The sequence below is a fragment of the Camarhynchus parvulus genome, chromosome 5 (assembly GCF_901933205.1).
Source record: "Camarhynchus parvulus chromosome 5, STF_HiC, whole genome shotgun sequence".
Taxonomy (NCBI): domain Eukaryota; kingdom Metazoa; phylum Chordata; class Aves; order Passeriformes; family Thraupidae; genus Camarhynchus; species Camarhynchus parvulus.
Genome location: NC_044575.1, coordinates 21625372 through 21639860, shown reverse-complemented (window position 1 = coordinate 21639860; position 14489 = coordinate 21625372). Strand labels below are relative to the sequence as shown.

General features: G+C 44.5%; 1 protein-coding gene across 9 annotated transcripts in view; it reads right to left on the bottom strand.

The window, feature by feature from the left end:
* The window catches only part of TSPAN18 (tetraspanin 18), a 129629-nt gene that overhangs the window by 111639 nt on the left and 3501 nt on the right, over nucleotides 1-14489 (bottom strand). For 2 of the 9 annotated variants that reach the window (XM_030950311.1, XM_030950308.1), the window contains exon 1: nucleotides 8032-8161. The exons of 2 other annotated variants lie outside the window; for them this stretch is intronic. The gene's annotated coding sequence lies outside the window, so the exon portion shown is untranslated. Of the gene's footprint in view, nucleotides 1-2119; nucleotides 3604-6386; nucleotides 7244-8031; nucleotides 8164-8392; nucleotides 8459-14489 lie in introns of those variants that run through there. 5 more of the 9 variants (XM_030950316.1, XM_030950313.1, XM_030950312.1 and 2 more) reach the window with 5 other exon arrangements.

Below are 14489 nucleotides of genomic sequence, written 5' to 3'. Positions count from 1 at the left end.
TTTCTCCTCTTTTCCACAAACCGTTTTTGCCTGTTGCCAAAGGTCTCCCAGCTGATACTTCTCTTCCCTAACAAAGATGCAAGCTCATGGCTTACACCATTTTAAACCTTCACACTTTCAAACAACAACCCACAACGCTTCACAGTTCCAATGCACTTTAGCAAGATTAGCTAACAAGAATGTTCATCATACCCAGTGCTGAGGGTGCTGTCTTCATTTTCACAGCTGGTGAAACAGATGCTCAGAAAAGCAACGCAACTTTCCCACAGCTAAGGAGTGTCTACAGCAGGCTGATGTTAGGAATGCTGGCATTCACCCACCTCAGTTCTGAGCACTAAAATCCGTGATAGCGCTTGGGAGCGAGAGTCCAACCCCCCTCCCAAAGCCCTCTGCTCCCCAAGGCTAGTGCAGAGCTTCAAAGCACTTCCCAAAGAGCATCATATTACAGAAATACTGTAAGAAATCCTCTATAAACTGAAACTTGGAACTATCTGCAGCAGCATTAACAAAGAAAATTAATGTTTTTAAACTAACTCTGACTCTTCTCCTGCCAAACCTTCCCCACTGCAGTATCAAAATATGAACACAAACTGCAAAGCCTGAAACCTTCTGCTCCCTTCAGCACAGTGAGGAGATAGAATAAGACTTCCAAGAGACTGGCTGGATTAACTAGATTTTTTTCTTTTGTTCTGTGTCTTCTCTGTTTTTTCTTTCTTAATCGCATCAGAATGCTGTTCCTGACTGATGTTTCCCTTAACATTTAAAAGAAGAAAACCAGTTCTTAATTAACAAAGCATCACTGTAAGCTGAAATCCTTATCAGTTTTGCAGGTTTTTTCCAATGCTATGAACCCAGAGTGATTTGTCACATCAGCAAGGTATTACATTGTCAACTCTCAGGCTACCAAAGCGAAGAGATCTTTCGGTGCTTCCAGCATTGTGCCTCAAGCACTTCCAGAATTATCTCTCAGTTTTTCCTGTAACTTATTCTGAAAAACAGCTTAGTGTAACTCTAGAATATTCGTGTTACATGCCATATTCCCATCAGAAAGAAAAGTTTTGTTGATCAACACAAAATAAGCGCCTCAACATAAGCAGCTTTGAGAATCCCCTCTGACATTAACAGGAAAAAGGGGCAGTCAGCAGTTTAAAAATACATCATATCTAAAGTTCACCCCTCTCAATGATATTCTGAGACATTCAATCCTTTATTTGCCATCATATCTCAAACATGTCCATGTTGTACCCAAGACATCATTATCACCATTAAGCTCCATCAATTTTTATCAGCAAGACCAACATTAAAACACATTCTGGTTTCAAATGAACACAGAAATAAACACATCAACAGTGACAGTGACTCCCACTCCAAAATCCACTGATTTCCATTCAGTGGAAATCCCATTGTCTCATTTATACTGGCAACAGGTTTTGAGGACTTCATCTGAAAGATGCCCACCCGTCCCAAAGACTTCCATGGGAAACATGTTCTCAGCAGGCCTGAGAAAGCAGTCCAGTACAGGCACAAGATCTCTCTGTACAAGAAGATCTGGTTTATTTTCACTCCACAAGAAAATGAGATGTGCCAAGAACAAACTCTATCATTGCTTTCCCAGCAGAGAGTGTTCCAGTTCAGTGCCCTGTGAGGTCCATGTCTCAGAACAGGCAAAATGCCAGTCAGTTCATTTGGGCCATTTTTCCTGAAGAAGTGTAGACACCATAATTTAGTGCAATATTTATTACTCTAGAACACTCTCCTCATAGACTGTCTTACACTGAGCTTTCTGTAAGGAGTAAATATAGTAACTGTTTCCATAATAATGTTAAAAATACCCCAACAGATTAAATTCAACAGATGAAACAGGGCCATAAATACGTACGTCTAGCAACATGACCAAAATCACCCTTCTTCAAACTGGGCATTGGGCCATGAAAGGAAAGCTGCTAGCATTACAATTTCAGTGTTGAGCCTCAGGAGCAGCACAGAGCTGCAGAAACAGTCAGTACAGTAATCATGCACAATACACAGAACCAGAGCTGCAATCAGGGCCTCGAAGCTCCTGAGCCCCTGCCAAGCCATGCCACTGACCCAGTGAACAAGTCACCATACAGTCCCATACCCCATTCCAGTGCTCTGTCTTGTGGGCTTTCCAGACATCTGGGATGGCATAAGATGTGTTTAAAGCTGTTTACAGCTCAAGTGAGGAGCCTGAGAAAATATAAGAGCTGTTATTAACTCTGCTGTACTACACAACTTTTCACATTAGCAGTTTGGTTTGGTTCCACTTCCCTGGAACCAACAACCACTCTAAGGTTTATTTCCTGACAGTAACACCACAGCAACAGCAGTAAGGAGGGTACTGGTTATACTGCTTCCAGGAAAGTAATCAGGGCAAACTCCAGATCACACTGGCACCACAGATGACCCAACAAAGTCCTTCTCTAGCACAGCCATGCACCAACTAAATGAGGGCAAGAAAAGCAGGAATAGAGATGAGCTAAAGACGGTCAATCAGAAGCTGAACTACTTAGCAAACTCAGATCTAAACCCTAATTCACATAATAATGCAGCATTTGATAACCAAGTCATATCAAGCACACAGATGAGATTCAGTTTCAGCACTACTTATTTCATCAAAAAGCATCCTCTCTTTCTGCTTGAAGTGATAGACTGGTCTAAAAAAATCTGAACTCCATTTGAGTTTAAAAATGGACTCTTCTACAGTGATTTTAATTTATTTCTCAAGAAACAGGAAATCCATTTTAGACCAGATTTATTTAGTCAACACATAGCAAAGGGAAGATCCTGATAGTAGTAAGTAAATAAAGCCCAAAACACAAGAACCACCAGAGACTTATTAGTCATTGGAGCCCTTTTTGGAAGGGCTACACAGTCAGGACGATTCCTGTGCAGAAAAAAGATCCTTGCTAAAAACCCAGGCAGTCGGAATCCCACTTCCAACACTTCTGAGGACAATGACAAGATACTGGTTATGGCTTTCTTTGAAATTAACTTGGTGGGGATAAATTGACACCACATGACTACTCCCAATTGTCATATATTTGCTGCATATCAATCCACCAGAAAAGAAGCATTCAGATTAGGCACTTGGTCACCCAGAGCTTCTGGTATCAAGACACCTGCAGAGGCAATCCAAATCCAAAACACCCTGCCCATACACAGCTCACCAGGATGGTGAGACTCTCTGCCTCTAGCTCTGAGGAAGACCAGTGAAGGGCAGCCCATTGGTAAAGAACAGAAGGTGGCAGAGGTGCAGAAGCAAATCCCATTGTAAGAGTAAAACATCTTTATAATAGCTTGTTTCTTTAAATTTTATCTGTGCAAAAATAAATAAAAACATGCTAACAAACTGGTTTAGCAGATGGTGTGGTTAACACCAAAAGATCAACACACTGCCTTCCTATAGCCACTTCTTTCAGTCTCAGAAGATTTACACTGCATTAGCCCATGACAGATATTTACCAATGCAAAAATGATAAACAGCAAAGCAGCTGTTAAATGCTCCAAGACAAGAGGGTGGGTGGGGAGGAGACCCATGGACTGTTTGGTAGGCACTGAATTCACCTGAATCCCCTGAAACTCCCAGGGGATGGCTTAACTCACTCACCAGTTTGGAAGCTCAAGACTGAAAGAACAGTGAAAAGAAAATAAGAAATGTAGGTGTAGGGGAAGGAATGGACACAAGTGGAATGCTGAACTGTGCAGTCATGAGCTAAGGTAGGACCAAACAGAACCTGGCTGCCACATCAGTTACCAATGAGGCAGCAGTGACCATCTGAAAGCTAAGCTCTGGCCATCTGGCATATATCCTCAAATGAAACACAATTAAAGCCCAATCATGTTCCCAGTGCTGAGAAGTGGACAGTGTGAAGGGAAAGAACAACACAAAACATTAAAGTTTTAGAAGGAATAAGGAGCATGAGAAAGAATGGAGTTGTCTGTACTGATTTTTCTGTGCAACTATTTTCTTCCTTCATTTGCCACTTCCAATTAAAATTAATAATTATTTCCAGGGGGAAAAAAAGAAGAAGAAAAGGAGAGAACACATAAGAAACAGCTTAAAAGGGAATGAGCAGGTTCAGATGTGAAACAGCTCATTTCTATGCCTCTTGAGGGAGAAACACACGGGGTTTGCCCTCTCATGCAAATACACTGCTTGCTTTTGAGTCATGATTTTAAAGTGACAACTAAAGACCACCCCTTCCCAAAACAAGGTACTTTGAACTCTCACTGTACCACTTGTGGGGTTTTCCCCCTATAAAAACCAAGAAAAATGGATCTATTTTGTTGATGTCAATTATTAATTTAAACAAACAAACAAATCGTACTGAAATGAGTAAAAAATTCTTGAGAAAGTAAAAGCAGGGATTGTCTTGCAAGAGTATTCCCAGACAAAGACTGCTCCAGCAGCCTCACAGGGTTAGCAAGGAGTATAGATATCCATCTGTTTTAATTATAACTCCCAAACAGACCTCAGACCTACTAGTACCTCATGCAATGACTCATCTTCAAGATGTCAAGAACTATGCACTACCCCAGGAAACTCTCTAGATACAACTTGGACCACCATCTGCTTCTTTTAGATACCTCAGGCCCCTTAGGCCTCAATTTTGTAGCATCTGAACTTTTCTTTTCAAGTCCTTCCTCTCCGCTAAGACCTACAGGCCCATAAATCCAGTAGCTTCTGTCCCCAGAGCAGTTGTGCCTGTTTTCCTGCAGCCTGGTGAGAACAGACAGGACTCAAGATAATTAAATAAAAACACAGGAACTTCATTATTTATTTTAAAGGAAAATGTGTTTTCTAGGAAGAAAGTCCTTTAGTTGGGCAAATCTGTAAGCTGTTTATCAGCTTAAACTCATTATCTGTCCATATGGTCTTAGCACTGTGGTTTGAAAAAAATGGGCATGCACTAGCTGATGAAATGTCATCTGCCCTTATGCCAGAAACTACTATTTTTTTCATTGACGTCAAATTAGGATCCTTGCCACGAGTGAAGGGCTACCATAAGCACAGTCATAATATTTTAATTATGAAATGATCTTACAGAAGGCAGCAAGGAAGGCAGGGGCAATGCAAGAAAACCCATTCACAAAAAATACTAAGTCACTTCATTCACATTTTGCCTCTGTTCTAATTCTTTTTGTTTGGGGAGGTAGGGTGGAAAGAGAGCAACACAACTTTAAAAAAAACCAAAAAAACAACATGGCATGGGAATGAGATGCTAAAGCCAATAAACACACATCAAAGCATGAGATGGCTCTGCTTCAACTGCCTACAGTATTCAACCTGGGATAGATTAAGGCAAGACAAAAGGTGCTATGAGGGAAAATACTGCCCCTACAGCAGTGCAGACCATCTCCCTCACTTGCTCAGCCCTAACAGTGAGACCCCAGCCAGCTCTGCTGCACTGAAAGAGGCAAGGGCACATGACAGGCCTAGCTTTGCAAAAACCCGTATTTGTCCCCCGCAGTCTGCTGCTGTGATTTGAAGCCCTTCCCGCTCCCCCGCTGAGGCGCTGCAGAGAGGCAGGAGCTGGGTTTATTGATTCTGTGAGTCGCAATTAGCCGTGGGACACACGACCAAAGGTTTAGAACAGGACATTAAACCTGACTGAGCTGTCAACTCGGTTATTCCAAGGAGAGAGAAACAAATTGAAGTCACAGTAACAGATGTTTCTCATGTTTTATGAACTGCAATATTATTACTAGTTACAGACACAGTTTCTGCCTTTTAAAACAGACCTGCAACCCTGTGCGTGTGAAATTATTTGAACTAACACACAGACAACTTGGCAAAGGACTTACAGATAGCATTTTCTCACTCACACAATGATTCCCGCTTCCCTTTCACCCAGCCCCACCCCGAGAAGTAGAATAGAAGTTAAAGCAGCCAAAAATGAGATCACGGCAGGATAGAGTACTTCGTTGCCATCATCTGCGACGAGGATGCAAACACTCCTCTCCTCTTTTGTGAGAAGCATACTCAGCCTCTTCTCGGTTTCCACTGTGGGGAAATTAACTTGTTGGGAGTTTTAAGGGGCCTGGAAACTGAAGACTGGTGTTCTTCCCAGGATGTCTTATCCTTACACCTCAGGGGCAATAAAGGGATTTCCCCATAATTTACAAAGGAAATCTGAAACACCCTGCGAGCGCAAACCACCCCCGAGCCCATCCTGCTCCTCCGTGCGGAAGAGCGAGCGGAGGGGCGGCCGGGCTGACACGGCACAGCGAGAAAGCCCTCTCGTGGAAAGCCTCAGCATCACCCACCCGAGCCCTTCCCAGCCTGGCCCGGCCCAGCCCCGCTGATCGCGGCTCCCGCGGGCTCCGCCGTCCGCCCCTTCCCCAAGGAGCCACTCCGCGCTCACCTGCGCATCTCACAGGCTTAAACAGCGCACAGCGCGGGGAGCCGAGCGATCTGCGGCACAGCTCTGCCTTGCAGAAAGGGTGGAGATCTGGTGTGGATTTTGCTGGCAGTCGCAACATCTCAGAGAAGTTAAAGCTCTTCCTTTCTCCTCACCCCGCTACGCTTGAATTCGTGGCAACTGTATCACATGGTATTTTAGCTTGCGCCAACAAAAGCTGTACCTCGGCCACAACAAATACAGAAACATTAACTGCCTTCCAAGGAGGGTCAAACATTCGAATCATTTTAACATACTATAAAAATACTTCAGTGAAAGCAGATGATAAAGAAGCGGATATTTACATTATGCTACACAGTCGAATTTGTAAGATTCCCCCCAAATTACAAAAAAAAAAATAAAAGAAGAAAGTACCCATTTCTTCAAATGACATCCCTACCGTTTGCTCTGTTTCTTTACTTTTGTGACGGAACAACTACTGGTCCTTACAAAACCACTGAGTATCAAAATAAGCATTTTACTGGTAGAATCCATCAAACACTTACATACATCCTGTTGAATTAAGACAACTCTTTAACAACTCAAACTTTTTACCCACTAGCAGAAGTCCAAGGCGAGCCCGTGGTCAAACTTAGAATATACCCTGTCAGGCACACAGCCTTCTCCAGCACATTTCTGCCCAACCAGCTTTGGTAGCCACTGGCTATTCAGTGAATTATGTGCCTAGGGTCTATTAACTGCGTCCAAATTTGCTCTTATTACAGAAATACAAGCACTAATCAGGCCGAGCTTACTAATTGCTGAGAGAAATTCTAGAGAAAAAAAAATTATTATTATCAAACATACTTCACAGAAAACCACCCAAGTACAACCCACATGAAAATGCTATTTACTCACTCACTATAACCTTTAAATACAAAAGTTACGATAAAACTTGAAGTGCCCAGTTCAGCATACCAAATCCCCATGTGGTACCTCGCTAACATGTTGCTGCAGCTACAAATCTCTATTAAAGAGCGGGCATTGACCCAGGCTAGCGGGATGGAAGATCAGCAAAGTGTGAAAGAGAAAATTCCTCACAGCCCGGGCTGAAGTAAAAAACACGAGGAACCGTCCCACCTTCCTCATCCGAATTTCGGGGGCGGTGGCACACCCCAGCCCGCGACAGACGCAGCGCAGGGCGCTCCGGGCACAGCTCCGCGCTCCCCGGCTCCTCCGCTCGTCTTGACCGTAAGAGAGATCCCGGAGGGAGGGGTGCCGGGCGGAGGCAGCGGAACACAGAAACACCGAGGACAGGCTCTGAGGCTCCCCAAAACGCTCCCGAGGCCCTACCCCGGAGAGGTGTTACCAGCGGGGCGAGTTCAGCTGGCTGGGGCAGCCGGGGCGCCCTCCCCCGGCTCCCGTGCCGGCGGGTGCTGGCGGGCGGGCTGGGCTGGCTTCTCAGCCCCACAAACTTGCACGCCCAGCACCCCCGGGAGTCACGGCTCTCCCGCACATCCTCCCCTCCCCGAGGGAACAGCGCAGCGCCGGGATGGGCGAGCAGCCCCCCGTGGCACCCCCGAGCGCCCCGGGGCACGGCAGGGCGGTGGGCGCCGAGCCGGAGCGGCACCGGGGCCGCGGGCAGCGAGAGGGGAGCCCCGCCCGTTACCTGGCGGCTGCGGCGGCGGTTCCCGCGGCGGCGGCTCCGGGCACGGACTGGCCGGACCGAGCGGCGGCGGCTCCCGGCAGCGCTGGGCTCCCACTGCCGTGCGCGCCCCGTGCCCGGCAGCCGCGGAGCGCCGGAGCCGCCAGCGCAGCCGGCTCCACCTCCCGGCCGTGCCCCTCCTCCGCCCCCCGCCCGGCCCGGCCCGGCCCCGGCCCCCCGGCCCCTCCGGCGGGGCGCGCCCCTGCCCGCGCTCCGCCGCTCCCGCCCGTGCCTCTCGCCTGCCTTCTCCCTGGCCAGAAAACTTCCCGGGTGCCCTCGGCAGCAGCCGCCAAGGGCAGCCTGGGGTGACTCGTCCCTCCCGTACCGTGCCTCGGCCGCTCGGGGTGCAGGAATTCCGGCCCAGGGGCAGCTTAACCTGGGACCCGAGAGCAGCCCTGAGCCCGCTGAGCTGGCAGCAGGCACCGCTGGGAAGGAGTGCTGCCTGCTCCTCTTCTGCGGGGTGACCCCGGTAACATCCAATGGGCTTCTGATGCACCGGGGGGATTCTCGGGACGCAAAAGGAGAAGACCTGGGAGGTGGGAGAGAGGTCACTCGTGTACCGGTACCTCAGTGAGAGCTGCTGAAATGCCTTCAAAGATCTGCTGGAGAAACTTCAAAGGATGACGCTGAGGGACTGGGAAGCCTTTCCAAAATGCATACCAAACCAAAGGAAGAGCCCATGTTTGCAACATGGGAAAAGCCTAAGGAAATAAGGCTTGTGCATTGTGTGGTGTGTGCTGTGTGTGTGTACCAATAACTTCTGAGCCTGTCAAAAAAATTCAATAGCATTTGACAGCTACAAATTCCATAGAAATAGATAACTGTCTAGAAGAGGTCATCATTTTTACTGCTCTTGCACATAGAGTGACTGTATTTCAAGTCCAACAGCATCTGACAAGGGAATCCACAAGGGGGTTCATTTCAATTATCCCCTAGGAAAACTACTCTCCACTGTTCCTAATACTTAGAAAGTCCTTACTGGGTTGGAGCAAAAGAAACTGAGAGAGTAAAAAGAGTGCAGAAGTAACGCTGTTACTCTCAATAACAATCAATAGCTCAGGATTAGTAAACTGGACTTTGGTAAATTGGACATTACGTTCTTACATAACAACAGAGAGAACAATCCGACAAGGGCCAGATCATGGAAGTCATATACAGATGTGTCCTGGTGCTGATAAGAAGTCCTGCTTATTTCATGATGCTTTGCAAGATGGGGGATGCAGATTTGGACCCTCAAAGCTTAGTAGAAGAACAAGAGACAGCAGGAATGTCTAACAGTGCAATGCAAAGGAAAAATAGATGTGCCAGCATCCCTGCGTAATCTCTGCTAATGCCCCATATATCTGGTAATGAACAGTTACAAGGCTCCCCAGGTGCAGATACTTGTTGGCAGTGGCTTTCTTTTATTTCCTAATGTGAAATAGAAATAGGGAGATACACATAGAATGTAACAGTTATGGTCCCAAATCTATTTCTGTGTTATGGCAAAACTAGATTACACAACCAGACTGTATTTGAAGCGTATGTTTTGTTATAGTCTATTGCTTAAGACAGGCAATCATTTCAGGGTCTGATATTTTCTTGTAATGTTCGGGCCCATGTTTTTCCATTTCTGTTTTGCTATTCATTTATTTGTGTCACACAGCATGATCCTAGCTCTGCTTGGTCTTTGTGGCAGAGTAGGGGATTTCCATTTCTTTATTAGACACAGTGTGACACGAGGTAATAGCCTTGTTCCTTATTTGATTCCTTTGCAAAGGACTCACAGTGCTATTTTCCAGGAGGCTGGCTTGTCATGCCCCTTAAGCAGCAGATCATAGCTCTTTCAAGCAAAGATTACATTTTTGCTCTACAGACCTGCCAAATTGGGTCCATTGGTCCTCCCTCTGCACCCTCTGTAACAATCTCACACATGTACCCCTGCACTGTCTAGGACTGCTGCAGGACCTCACATGCCAAGCAATTTTGCTGTACCAGTGCATAAAACATGAAAGAGTGTGTGCATCTGTCCGGCTGCCCAACACTTACCTTTGTTTTAGGGCCTAATGCTCAGATCTCATGTGGAGGGTTTCCAGTAAACTGGCTGGGCTTAGTCCTGATGGAAACACCACCATTTTAAACAGCCCCAGATTCTACAGACAAGATCCTCTCCTCACCAGGGACACTCTTGGCATTTTTTCCAACAACTGCCACCCCTTTCCTCTCCAGTGACATCATTATTCTGATATTTTGGGGGGAAAAAAAGTGCAGGGTGATGTATCCAAAGGCTTGTATGTGTTTTCTGTTTTCCATCCTGATTCTATGAAACTGTTTTGTAAATGAACAAAAGTCAACTATATGTGACCCCAGCTTTCAAATCTTCCACATGCTAGCATAGACACAATAGTGCTCTTACATGCTCAACTGTGCAATTTAAGGGGCCACTATTGAAAATTAGCTTCCCGAGTTCACAGTGCTTTCACCGTCATGAAGGAATTGCTTTGTGAATCCCAGCCAGCACTGAACTGAGTTTTGCATTTAAAGCTAGGGTTTACATTCTTAGTTATGTGTAAAGAACATAGTATATCCTCTGTGAACTTAAAGCATAACAGCAACCTCAAAGCCAATTTTATGACAGATCAACATGTGAGAGGGCTGTTTTACTTGTTTTCTGGTAAATAGGTTATTGACTTGAAATCAGAACAAGCAAAGAGTTCCATGGTTTAGCCCAGAACACTAAAGCCACTTTCTCCCATTTCAGAAGGGCCTGGAGCTGCAGCCCTCCCACTGTCTGAAGGATCTGTCCCTTGAATATTACATCACATGTATCAGAATCCAAACAGCCTCTCTGTTACACTTCTGATAGGCTTGAGTTCTCAGCAGCAGAAATTGCAATATTGGAAAACCATGAACAAATTATGGCAGGTTCCTCATAGAACTGTAACTGTAACTGTATGGATTTTGAGATAAATTTCACTCCACAGAACTCACCTATTACTTATGAAAGCTTTCTTCTCTGTGCTTCACATCTTATTTCTCAACTTCACAATTTCCCTGTTCCTTCCTTCCCTGGCCTCCCCAGCTTTCCTCCTGCTTCCTCTGCCTTCAGACTGTTCTCTTTCTTTTCCTATTATTCTCTCAGTATTTCTACTAATGCCTTTCTCAATTTGCTGTGAAGGCAGATAAAGCAGTAATACAACCCTGATCCAGCTTGGCTGTGATTCCTAGAGCTGGACTGACACACAGCCCAGCTCATTGCCTAGACAGATGGGCAGAAGGAAACTCTCTGGCATCTGCATGCTGGAACCTGAATGCCAATCTATTTCCAGATAACCATAGCACATTCCAGGAGCAATCTGTGCTCAGTAGAAATCACACAGTGTTATTAACTCTGCCATGAAACTGAATGGCACTTCTGAGAGCACAAAACAAACAAGGTCTCAGCCATAAAGAGCTTAGGATGACAAACTGACTGTCTGAACCTGATCACCTGCTCCCAGATGAAGACAGCAAAGTAAGAGATCTTGTTTTTCCGAAATGTCAAGCACTTATGATGCTGACTGATCAGTATGTTCTCTCATCTGCCATCAGACTGCTTTTCCAGGACCCCTCCATCAGGCTTGGGAAAACAGCATGAGGGGGCAGTTGATGTACTGGTAGCGAGAGGTTTGTTCAAGCTTCATTATTAAAATCATAATTAAAAACTTGCCAGTGTATTTTTCAACCCAGTTTTGCTTTCCCAGGCTCAGCTGGGAAAACTCAATCTAAATTGTTTATGAGTTGGTTTCTTTGTCAATATCAGCATATCCCAATCATTTTCATCCAAGCAACAGCTAACATTTTGGAGAAAAAAAAAAATCACAGGCCCTCCCTTTGCCATGTTGTTTTTGTTTTTGTTTTTGTTTTTGTTTTTGTTTCTTAAATCAAGAACTAAGCTACATTTTGAATATTCATTTACAGATTTATTTTTCCCAGCTTTGTTTTCATATTCACTTGATCACATGGGAACATACATGCATGTTTTTCTGAAGTGAAAAATCATGTTTTGTCATTATTTCACATATCACCTCCTCATGTCTTTCTGACCCACAGACCACAAGATTGGAAGCAAGCTTCCAGGGCAAGAGACATGCTATTCTTAAGATTATCCAACCCATAAACAACACGTTATGCTCACTGAGATACTCAAATAGGTAGACATAATTTTCCTAAAAGCTTTCATGCTCACCTCCCTCTTTCCTCGTCTTTGAAGTTGTAAGATTACACAAAGGAACTGGCAGCAGTGCCTAAACCCAAAACTGTAGCAGCAATGACTGAACAAACCCTTGGACTCTGCCCAGAAAAATCTCAATTAAGAGAATTCTTTGTAATAATTTTAATCTGTAGCATTGAAGAGATACTTTAAAGGCAAAATGAATATATTTAAGATGACAGCCATTTCCACAGCTAACAGCAGGTAAAGCTGTAAATCACTGGGGAAAAAAAAAAAAACCAACAGAAAATATCCTGTGCCCTGTTTGGTCGGGGTTTTTTTCCCTAGAAGTTTTCTAAAATGGAGATTAAACCAAAACATCAAGATTTCCAACTATGTATATTTTGAGAAAATTATCAGCATTCGCATTTCCTCTGAAATGTGCAGCTGAGATTTTCCTGTACTCCTTGAAACCTTATGGAAACTGTTTCTCACAGACTTTTTAGTAATTTTCACTAAGAAAAAGCAAAATGGAGATCCCCATTGTACCAGGAATTGCAATTCTTTACATGTTTAAATATGGCAAGAGACACAAACACAGAGGAACAGTCATCCCCATTTACAAACAGGAAATTGAAGGAAGAGTAAATGCTGAAGAAGTACTAGAGGTCTGTGTCAGCTCCTGGACACGAGCTGGGAGATCCTGGATCACAGACAAATTCCTTACTCATACAAATATCTATCCTCAAATGTTTTGACTCTTCTTGGCATTTGCATTTCTCTTATAACACAAAGGGAGGAGGCTCAAATGCATTTTTAAAGCTCCAGATGACACTAAAATCGTGAAGATATTTTTATTCTCATAAGATTTTACAAACCACTTTTCTCCTTTAAAAAAGAAAAAAATATAGGTAAACTAACAAAAATAGCTTCAGGGTTTATTGTTCCTTGAGATGTTCCAATTAAATAACACCTTGTTGGACAGTTAAAGTTCTTCACAATTTTCCTTTCAAAAATGTGGTATGTAGTTCACAGGTATCCACAGAAAGCAGCAGTAACTGCCAGGGGGGAGCTGGAAGTGTTGAAAACTTCACTTCTGACAACAGTTAGATGGTCACCCTGCAATTTGTTTCGACACAGCCAGTTGTGTTGCCATAACATGTTAAACATCTGCTAAAAACATATGGAATCCTCCTGGGGGATGTAAGACAATGCCATTCATCAAACTATTTCACTGCTTCCCTTCTCCCCAAATGACTCCCTCCAGAGAGCCAGCTGAAAAAAAGGATTCCAATGTCTATATGTAGAAAGGGATCCCCAGCCAGAAAAGTGGTGATAGCTCCCCTGGAACTGGGAGAAGGTCCTATCCAAGTAAATTCTGCTGAAGCACATGTAGCATGGTTAAGGAGAAAAATAAAACAGCACATCATCAGAACTCCAAAGCAGGCATTCCCCTCCTCAGGTGGAAGGAGGTAGCATGGGGTTCTGCAGCAAAACTGATCCCCATTCTGCAGAGATCAGTTTATATGGGCACTACCAGGTTAGCTGGGAGACTGCTGAAATGATGACCTTGGCCATGGAAGGACCTAATGTTTTTCCCACTATCACACAAAATAGAACATTATTACATCCAGAAAATTGGACTGCCCGATGCCTAAACACCAGGATGGATGTTCATGGCTGTGTAAAATGATTTCAGAAAGGCTGTGAAATGCATGACTTGGAGTGGTGACAGTCAATTTTCATGGTGTGAAGGTTGCTGGACATCACACATGATCCCAGAATTTTTCATGATCACATTCCATGCCCTAAGTGGGATGTAGCTTTCCAGATCTGAACTGATCTCTAGTGACAAATGGAGATGACATATCCTGACAAGACCACAAAGCAATGATGGGACGGTGATACTACTATAACCTCATTGGGATAGCTGTCAAAAACTACACAGCTTTCTTTTGTTTCCTGAGGCTTCTGTTGTTTTTCTCAGATATGCTACTTTCTATAATAAAAGATAGTACTTCTCTGCAGACCTCTTTTCACTTGTCATTCACACCCCTTCCAAGCACACACACAGTGAGGGCAGGAACAAAACTGCACAAGTTTTGCTTCTTTTTTCCTCGATCTCAAGAGTCCTTTTGTGCATTTGTGCATAAGGCAGCCCTGATCTTCTGTCAACAAAAGGGAACTGGTAAGTGAACAGAGCAGCCATGCGGGGTATGGGAGCTGTGGAATTCCTGAATGCTCGATAGCG